Below are 11,150 nucleotides of genomic sequence, written 5' to 3'. Positions count from 1 at the left end.
AAGCTGCAGTCTAAAAGGGCTGCTCCGGCGCAAAAGAAACCTGCGGTTGCTGCTGGTGAGTATAACTTTTTTCATTGTTTTGCATGCACAACGTATTGGATTGACAGTTATTGCTTTTTGTATTGCAGAATCCCAAGAGGCAGGTCTTTCATTTTTTGATTTCCCTTCGTCTCCGACGCATACCGCTGCTGCGGATGCGGGGGTGCCGAAGGAGCCTGTGGTGCCCAAGGAGCCTGCGGCACCTTTTGTTCGCGATCCCACCGTGCAGGTGGAGAAGACGGTGGAGAAGACTGCTTCCCAGATCTTTGATACTGTGGATTCCTCCGACAACCTGATCTCTCCCAATGAGGGTGATGGATTGGACTTGAGGTTTTTCAGATGCTGGGAAACAGAAGTCTGATGCTGAGGTGCGGCAGCATGGTGCTGAGCCGCAGAAACCTTCTGCTGGTGAGAAGGTTACCAGTTCTACTTCCGGTGGTGCGGGTTACGAAGGACCCCCGATTCAGCCTGGAGAGTCTGAATTGGAGTACTATTACCGCACCTATACACAGGATCGAAGTACAGATTATCATCGACCCCCCTGGTCTGTTATGCAGGGGGGTGATATTTCGAACGATCCTTCCACGTGTAGGGAGATTTTGGGTGGTCTGGGTACCCCCTTTGAAGTTGAACGTGCCCGTGCCGCACCCCGTGAGCTGCGCATCAACCAACTTTCTACCATGCTAGTAGGAAGTTCCATAGTGGCGAACGCCATTTTGGAAGACTACAAGGTGCTAGGCCGCAGGGAGGAGGAAGCTGCTCGCTTGCGGGCCGAAGCGGAAGAGTTGGTCAAGGCTGCTCGTGCGGGTGCGGAGCAGCTTGAGAGGGATAGAGTTGCTTTTGAGAAGCAGAAACAGACCTCGGAGTGGGCTGCCACTGCTCAGCTGAAACAGGTTCGTACTCTTGCCAAACTCCTTTCTGATGAACGCAAGAGTTGGAACGAAAAGTTTTCCAACGAGCACAAGTAGTGGAATGAGTCTTGGGCTAAGCAGAATGATAATCTGTTTCGTGCTCGTCAGGAGTTGACGAATGCCAAGGCAGCGAACGCTGCTTTGGTCAAAGAAAAAGCTGCAGCTGAGGCGATTGCAGTTAAGGCGCAGCAGGCAGAGGCCGGGGCCGTAAAGGCGCTTGAAGAGGCCAAGGAAGCGGGGGCTCGTGCTGCGAAAGCCCTTGAGGAGGCTAAAGAGAGGGAGGGCCGCTCTTCTAAGGCTCTTGAAAAGGCGAATGCTGAGCGCACCCGTTTGGATAAAGTTGTTGCCAGCCTTCAGGTATGATTCGTTACCTCTGTTGTATATTTCTCTGCTCTTTGAGAATGTTTACTGAGTAAACTGTTTTCTGCTCTTTGACAGGCTGAAGTTCAGGCCCGGGAGGTCGCGGTTACGGACCTTACAGCCCGCGCGACTGTTGCGGAAGAGCGGGCTAACACTGCTGTTGAGGCCAGAGATGCTCTGACCTCTTCGTTTAACCAGCTCGAGGCTGACCGTGAGTGGATGCGGGTTCACGGCATTGAACGAGTAAGTACTCCATATATGTGTGCTTACTTGGACTAGCATGTGAGTCTTATCATCTTTTTATTGTAGATTGTTCAGGCTATCATGGATGCACCTGAAACCGCAGCTGGATTGGACTTGGTCAAGGAACGTGCCCGCTGTTTTGGTCAAAAATCACACAAGGATAATGCAACCAAACTCTTTGTAAACGGGGAATGATGCTTGGTATGATGAGCAAAGCAAAGGATCACTATAATGATAATTGCACAAGCGACACAAGGATTTATACGAGGAAAAAGCCCTTGATCAATAAATGATCTCCGGCATAAAAAACCTCGGGTGATGGAAACTACCGATCACCAAACTTCAATATAACAAACAACGTTTACAACTTCGGATGGTAACGAGCTAGGTACAAGGATCACTATAGTATCGTATGCTAAAGCGTGTGAGAAATGTGTTGTCCCTTCTGAATGTTCAAGAGTGCCATTTATACAAGTGTGTGTGGTTCTATTTTAGGCAAATCACCTAACTACTAGCTCGTTACCCCTTTAGAAATAGAAGTAAATTTAGCCTAAATAATCGCCCTTGAATTGTGCTGAGTTTCCATATTCTTTATAACGTCCATCTTTGATTATGCATGTGCGAGATTAGCGTGACAGTTTTCTTGTTTACGTTGCTAAGACCAGATCCAACTCGTAATTCCTGCAAGATAACATTAAGTCCAAAGAGAACAGTCGTTAGTATGAGGATCCTTAGGATGATCCGTGATCCTGATCCTGGAGCTCCTCTGAGGATCACTATCTGCCAAAGAAGCAAGGATCACTTGTTAGAATCACATGTAAGGATCATAGGTCATAAAAATCCAGCCCTAACAATTGCCCCCAAAATATAAGGAGTATTTATCTAATATAAACGAGTTATATTTTGCCGAATCTTATCTATAACTAACTCAACGGATATATAGCCGTTAAGGTGGAACTATCTGTTACGATCTGACGTCATGGAGGTGACAGCCCTGCACAATCATGATTATAAATAGAAATAGGGATAGGATCGAATGCATTTAAATTCAAAGCAACTCCCTTTATAACCGTATTCAGAAGATCAACCAGGTATTCTCCTTTTCATCTTCTTCTCTCTTGCTCTGTTTTTCTCCTTCTTTCCATTCTTCTGTAAAAGATGTTGCTCCGGCACTCCCCCTGCAAGGATCCTAAGAAGAACAGCCCCTTAAAGGGTCAAGGGATCATCAAAGATTCCCCCTCCGAGAGGTGTTGCTTCACCGACCCTCAAATCGATAAAATCCGTCGTTGTTTCCCGGCGGAAACCCTTTTCAAGTCTTTTAGTCCTACCGCTTTGAGTGATTTCATCTCTGAGACTTGGGTAGCTTTCCCGGTCACCCCTTTCTTGATAGGATATTCGTATCCTTCTCCCTTACCGGCATCTGCTATATCCAGGCTATGCCGATGATCTGGAGGGTGTTATACACCCTTGAAAGGATCATTGAGCAAGAGGGTATTGACCTTGGTATGGCGGAGTTGGGTGAGATGTATGATCTTACAACTTTTGGATCCCACCGATATTTGTTCAAGCGAAAAGCTGGAGAGGATCACCCTGTTTTCAAAGTGACCAAAAATGACACGAACTGGAAGCGACGATTCTTTTTTGTTAGGAGAGATTCCATCCCTAATGGGAAGGATTTGCCCAAGGAGTGGGCTACCCATGGTAGGATAGAGGATCCTGGAAGGATCACCATAGAACTTGTTCCTTAGGATAAGGATCACTAACATTTTCTTGTTTATTGTGCAGCTATATCCGTTTCCCATCTTAGGTTGACTCCTGCTGCAAAAGAGAGACTCTTGGCCTTTAAGAAGCTTGATCCGGAGACAAGAACTTTCCAGGTTGCCACCCAGGATTCTCAAGAAGTATCCTCTGCCTCTGTCACAATGTCAAGTAAGTATCCTCATTTAAAAAGTAATTCTATGTAGGATTTTCAAGTTTAATTTGAATACTTATCTTATTTTGGTTGTGTAGGTGCTGGAAAATCCTCTAAGTCTGCTTCAAAGTTCGGCATCGATGATCATACCAATGTCAAATCCGCAAAGAAGAAGACTCCTGCTGCTAGCCCAACTGCTTCAGCCCCTAAAGCACCTATTAGGGGTAAAGGAAAGAAGAGAAAGGCCTCTGAGGATTTACAAGGTCTGCCCCTGCTCCGCCAACAGTTTCTGGACTACTTCAACGAGGTAAGGATCACTGCCCCTGTTTGTGTATCCTGACAGTTTTGATGATCACTTGTTTCTGATGTTATGCCTTGTTTTCCTTGCAGAAATTTGCTGAGATAGAAACTTATGTTGGCCACGTCGAGGATCAAGACCGCCAAATTGCTGACCTCCAACAAATGGGTGTGCTGAAGGATCTTAAGATTGCTGATCTTGAGAAGGAGCTCCGGGCCACCAAGGATGATGCTACCAAAATGCTGATCAATTTTGATTACGAGAAGCATGAGATCACCCAGGATGCCAAGGTCTCTGCTGCAATAACCATGTATAAGATCCAGCTGCAGATGGCTATGGAGGCTCAGGATCCTGCCTTCGACAAAAGCACATGGGATGTAGAGGGTTGGAAGGCGAGGCTGGCAGAGTTGGAGGATGATGATGAAGCTGAGGAGATCCCGATGCTTGAGGGTGGAGGCGCTGGCAAGGATCAGGGTGGAGAGGCAAGTGGAGCCGGTGGTGATGGTGCAGCGAAGGATTGAGCTGCAGGATTGGGCGATGAAGGAAACTTCTAGACATAGCCGGAGCCCAATTTTTTTGTTTGGTGGTTGTTGATGTTTTTTTTTAAAACAATTATGGTCTGTAATTTGAACAATAGTTTTAGGGTTAAGGATCTAGGATCCTTCAGACAATAGGTAGGATTACAAATGGTGGAGGGATCCTCTGTTTGGGGGATGAAGCCATTGTGATCCTGCCGCCTTTTAATTTCCTACATGCTATGACCGCACAAACAATGGACACCCTTTGCCAACCCATGTGGACGGGCCACGTTTTGCTGGTAGAAACGTGGGTTGGCAATTTTGACAACTTTGAAGGGTTTTAAACCTTTGTTAATAAAATAACTCTAATCTTTTTGGCTTATCTCGTATTGTTATCCTTTTAATTTCCAATTGTTTTGATACATATTTGTTTGAGTAAGAAAAGTTAAGCAAATTATGTTTAAGAAATTTAGGATATGATCCTGGATCAAATATCCTATAATCGAAAATTTTCAAAGTAGTTTATTTTAAGGATCATAGGTTCAGTTGTCAAAGTCTAAGGGTTATTCAAACAAATAATGAATGAAATTGAAAATAGTTAAGGATCATACCTGAGGATCCAAGTTAGGATCCTAATGTGACAACTCGAGTTTCTGACTTTCACTTTCGCATTAAATGCGCGTTGACTTTGACTGTTTAGTTGTTTGGATTATGGACTTGTAATTGTACACGTTGTGTTTTGATGAAATGAATTGTCGTGTTGCACATATGTGATTACTTGCTGTGGTATTAAAGTTATTATTAGAATATTATTAAAACACTTAGTTTAGATCGAAACATGTTATGCCAATCGAAGGACCCCGAAAGATATCCTTCGATTCGAAGGATCAACTGCCGGTTCGAAGGATCTCGAAACATATCCTTCGAACCAAGACCATATCCTTCGACTGGAACCCAGATCCTTCGGCCCAGTCTTTCAGATGGGCTTGGCCCATTTCTGTAATACGTATAAATACGTATCAACATGTACCGGCTGTCATTTTCTATCATATTCCCAACCCTAGAGCTCTCCAAACTGTGACGGCAAGCTAGTAACCACAGGAGACCCTTGCGACCAAACCCTCATTTCGGTTAGTAAAATCTATTTGATTCGATCGTTCGTTTATATGCGTATGTGTTCACGTGTAGTGTGTTCTTGATTGTTGATGTAACCTGAACTGATACATGCCTGAATATCATGATTTTGGATACGATTGAATATCGATATAGATTTCACATAGGGTTTGATGATGTGTTAATGTGCGTTAACCGGTTTCGTGATACGTTTAAACTAGGTTCATGCTAGACAATGATTTCTGGATGATTGCGTTATGATTAGATGTGCTAAATGATTCTGATGATTTGGTAATGATGATGACGGCTGTACAGATGATTAGGGTTGCTGTTCCTGTGAAAACGTAACTGATTGTGAAAACGTAACTGTTGATTGATCGAAAGATACTGTTTGTCGAAACATAGGTAGTGTCGAAAGATGCTGGTAGTCGAAACATAGCATTGACCGAAGGATAGATATGACCGAAACATAATTAAGTTGACCGAAAGATACCTTAGGTCGAAAGATGACTGATGGTACGAAACATACCAACTAGTCCGAAAGATAACTGTGAAAACTTGTAAGTGTCGAAAGATTACTGATGTGTCGAAAGTTAACAGTGGATCGAAGGATAGTAGCAATTATAAACATCCTTCGAAGGATGGAATGTATACATGAACTATTTGACATGCCATGCTTGATGATGAATGTTTACATTTGTAATTGTGTGCACTAGCTGATGAGTAACTAGGAAATGGTACGTGTTGCGCCGATGTACAAACTGACTGTTACGTGAACATTATATTGCATGCGAATCATTGTGAACATGAACTGACTTGTTATACGTGCGTACAGTAGGACGTGATTAATTACTAGTGAGCGCATAACCTAGCATACCGAGCAAACCAAGGTGAGTTCACACAGCCAAGGCATGGGTTCCCAGGGTGGGAATGGGTTGGATGGTTAATGTACTTACGTAGACGATGGAACCTACTGCTAGACTAGTAACACTTATTCAACGATCTTCGCACACCTGCCAAGGATTGGCCGCGATATTATGACTGTCTTCGCACACCTGCCTTTGGGAAGGCCGCGAACTATAACTTACTAATCTTCGCACACCTGCCTGGTAGGCCGCGATACAAACAAACCTAGTCTAGAAAACTCGGGACGTGTTCCCCTAATCTTCGCACACCTGCCTGGGAGGCCGCGATACGAATTGATACGATACTTGACATAACGAACGAACATAACGCTACTCGCACTATTACTATTACTGAACTGTTATCTGTGAACTCGCTCAACTAGTTTGTTGATTATCTGCTGCATGCCTTGCAGGACTTTAGGTACTTTATGGAGCTTGCACAGGGAGGAGCAGGTCGTTGTGGGCAAAGGATTGTGAATGCTATTTCAACACTTTTACAATCACACGTTAATACTTATGTTTTGGGTTTTACATTTAATGCTTCCGCTACGTTTACAATTTTTGGATTGGAACATCAATTATATCTACTTTTAATATTAATGCTATGTTTGATATGATTGATGGCTTGATCCTGGTCATGTCACGCCTCCAAGCGGTGGTACTCCGCGTGTGGGATTTTGGGGGTGTGACAGATTGGTATCAGAGCCATTGGTTATAGAGAACTTGGTTTTAATATGGGAAAACGTTTTATTAAAACCAGACTATAACCAGAACAGTGCTCTCAACGATCCACAACGACGCTTCGCTCCACGTGCAAGACTCAACTCCCTAGGTAATAAGGTTTATGTTTATTGCCTACATGCTAGAATTTGCATAGAACTTTGCTCGTAGTATGCTTACATTACTTGCTCACAACTTGACATTGCATGAGAATACTTATGTGCTTACACTCTTCTGTCATCGCACTACTCGCGAACCTTTCTCACTTATGTTGCCTTTGATGTGAAGATCAATGGCCGCACGAATTACCATGACTCAAGCCCAGCTAGAGGCTCTCGTTGCTGCGGCAGTTGCAGCCGCCCAAGCAGGTAGTATACCCTGCAGTATAGACACACACTAGGATCTTTAGATCCTACCTTAACTTTCGTATTTAACTTTGCCCTATTCGTACACAATAGGTCAACACGCGCAACAGCCTGTCTGCACATTCAAGAACTTTATGGAATGCCGTCCCAGCACGTTTAGCGGCACAGAAGGAGCAGTTGGACTCCTTCACTGGTTCGAGAAGCTAGAATCAGTATTCGAAATGTGTGAATGCCCTGAGGAACGCAGGGTGAAATACGCTACCGGTACCCTAGAGGGAATCGCGTTAACTTGGTGGAACGCGCAAGTGCAGATATTCGGGTTGGCAGCTGCTAACGCCACACCCTGGAACGAATTCAAAGAACTTATTAAGAGAGAGTATTGTACACGTGAAGATATTCACAAGTTGGAAGACGAGTTGTATAACCTGAAGATGGTTGGATCGGAAATTGAAGCCTACACCAAGAGATCAAATGAGTTGGCTGTGTTATGTCCAACTATGGTAGACCCTCCATACAAGCGTATTGAGTTGTATCTCAAAGGTTTGGCATCAGAAATCCAGAGCCACGTTACCTCGGCTAACCTCGACAACATCCAGGAAATTCAGCGCCTCGCTCACCGTATTACAGATCAGGCAGTGGATCAGAACAAACTGCCAAAACGTGTCAAGGCTACCACTACTGCTGTCACCACTTCTGCTACTCCCAGTGACAACAAGAGGAAATGGGAGGGGGATTCCAGTAAGGGATCGGTTTCTATTCAGTCTCAGCAGCGCAAGACAAATGACTATCAGAACCCGAGCCAACAATCATCTGGCAGTCAGGGGCAGGGTGGATATCGGGGAATTCACCCACTGTGTAATAAGTGCAACAAACACCATAGTGGAAGATGTCGCAGGGAACAATGTCAAAGATGCCTCAAGATGGGTCATGAGGCTAAGGATTGTAGGAGCTCTCGGCCAGCAAATCAGAACCAGCAACTCCCACCGCCAGCTCCACAGAACCAGCAGCAGCAACCACAGCGTGGAAATCGGGGATGTTTCCAGTGTGGGGCAGAGGGTCATTACAAACGCGATTGTCCTCAGTTGAACCAGAATCAGAACCACAACAATAACCAGGGCAACGGGAACAACAACAACAACAACGGGGGAAACAACAACAACAATGGCAACGAGGCAAGAGGTCGAGTTTTCATGTTAGGAGGAGGAGACGCAATGAACGCAAATTGAACTCATAGCTTATCTTTGATTTTCATTATTATGTTTACGCTACTCAAACAAAGTTTGGATTGAACATTAATCGTGTTTGGTTTTATGAAGTATTTTACTTATTATATTTTATGTTTGGTATGATGGATGTTTTGATATTATTGAGCGCACCTGCCGTATTTATGGACCTTACGAACAGGGTGTGCAAACCCTACCTGGACAAATTGTCCTTGTCTCCATCGATGATATTCTGATACACTCCAAGAGTCAGGAGGAGCACGAACAGCACTTACGTTTTATCTTGGAACTTCTTCGAAAAGAGCAAACATACGCCAAGTTTTCTAAATGCAACCTCAGGATACGTGAAGTCCACTCCTTAGGCCATGTAGTGAACAGGGATGCGATCCATGTCGACCCATCCAAGATAGATTCGATCAGGAACAGACCAGCACCGAGTACACCAACAGAAATACGCCGATTCTTGGGTTTGGCGGGATACCACAGGCAGTTTATCAGGACTTCCCCAAGATCGCGCAGCCACTTGTTATGCTGACACAGGAAGGTGTCACCTACCGTTGGGGAGATTCCCAGGAAACCGCTTTTCAGTATTTAAAGGATAGGCTTTGCAGCGCACCTATTCTCTCATTGCCGGAGGGCACAGATGACTTCGTGGTTTATAGTGACGCTATGCAGCGTGATAAGGTTATTGCCAACGCTTCGCGACAACTCAAGATTCACGAACAAAACGACACGACGCACGATTCAGAACTGGGAACTATTGTTTTCGCGCTTAAGATATGGCGACACTACCTGTACGGTACCAAGTGCACGATTTACACCGATCACAGGAGTCTCGAGCATATTCTTAAGCAAAAGGATTTGAATATGCGTCAACGGAGATGGGTTGAACTTCTAAACGACTATGAATGCGCCATCAAGTATCATCCAGGCAAGGCCAATGTTGTGGCTGATGCCCTCAGTCGGAAAGACACTCTACCTAAGCGCGTGCGAGTGCTACAGCTTACTATTCAGTCCAGTCTTCCTGCACAGATACGAGCTGCTCAGTTAGAAGCACTGAAACCCGAAAACGTCAAGGCTGAAGCCTTGCGCGGTTCAAGGCAACAAATGGAACAAAAGGAAGACGGCGCCTACTATGTAACGGGGCGTATTTGGGTCCCACTTTATGGCGGCTTACGCGAACTTGTGATGGATGAAGCGCACAAGTCTCGCTACTCGGTACATCCAGGGTCGGATAAGATGTACCACGATATCAGAACAACTTATTGGTGGCCAAACATGAAAGCTCTTATCGCAACTTACGTCGGCAAGTGCTTAACTTGTGCAAGGGTTAAAATCGAGTACCAGAAACCATCAGGCCTGCTTCAGCAGCCTAAGATACCGCAATGGAAATGGGAAGAAATTTCCATGGATTTTGTTACGGGCTTACCTAGATCCCAGCGTGGGAATGACACTATTTGGGTGATCGTTGATCGGCTCACAAAGTCTGCTCACTTCTTGGCTATCAAAGAAACGGATAAGTTTTCTACCCTAGCAGACATCTACGTGAAAGAAGTTGTTTCGAGGCACGGAGTGCCCACTTCTATCATTTCGGATCGCGATGCACGATTCACGTCAGAGCTTTGGCAAGCGATGCACAAATCTTTCGGCTCACGATTAGACATGAGCACAGCATATCATCCTCAGACGGATGGGCAGTCTGAGCGAACTATCCAAACCCTTGAAGACATGCTTCGGGCATGTGTTATTGATTTCGGCAACGGCTGGGAAAAGCACCTCCCTTTGGTGGAGTTCCCATACAATAACAGTTACCACACCAGCATTCAAGCCGCTCCATTTGAGGCATTGTACGGACGTAAATGCCGGTCACCTCTCTGTTGGGCAGAGGTGGGAGATAGTCAAATTACGGGTCCAGATATTGTTGTGGACGCCACAGAAAAGATTTCAATCATACGACAACACATGGCGACAGCACGTGATCGCCAGAAAGCCTATGCTGATAAACGCAGGAAACCGCCCGAATTCCAAGTTGGGGATCGAGTGCTACTCAAAGTTTCACCCTGGAAGGGTGTAGTACGATTTGGCAAACGGGGTAAACTTAATCCACGGTATGTTGGACCGTTCGAAATCACTGAAAGAATAGGCCCAGTAGCCTACAGATTAAACCTACCTCCTGAACTCGGTGCAGTTCACAATGTATTTCACGTGTCGAATCTGAAGAAATGCCTATCAGATGAGACCCTTATAGTTCCTTTTAAGGAACTCACTATCGACGGGCGGTTGCAGTTCGTCGAGGAACCAGTTGAAATCACGGACCGGGATGTTAAGGTCCTCAACCACAAGAGAATCCCTCTTGTTCGAGTTCGTTGGAACTCCAAACGTGGCCCAGGGTACACCTGGGAACGCGAAGACAGGATGACAGAAAAGTACCCCCAGTTATATGAAACCAATGCAACCACTACTGAGGCTGAAGCTACTACTTCGGAATTTCGGGACGAAATTCCAGATCAACGGGGGGAGGATGTGACACCCCAGGAAAAACC

This window comes from Helianthus annuus, chromosome 14 (assembly GCF_002127325.2).
Source record: "Helianthus annuus cultivar XRQ/B chromosome 14, HanXRQr2.0-SUNRISE, whole genome shotgun sequence".
NCBI lineage: Eukaryota > Viridiplantae > Streptophyta > Magnoliopsida > Asterales > Asteraceae > Helianthus > Helianthus annuus.
The sequence above is the reverse complement of the archived record's forward strand: the minus strand, read 5'-3'. Positions refer to the sequence as shown.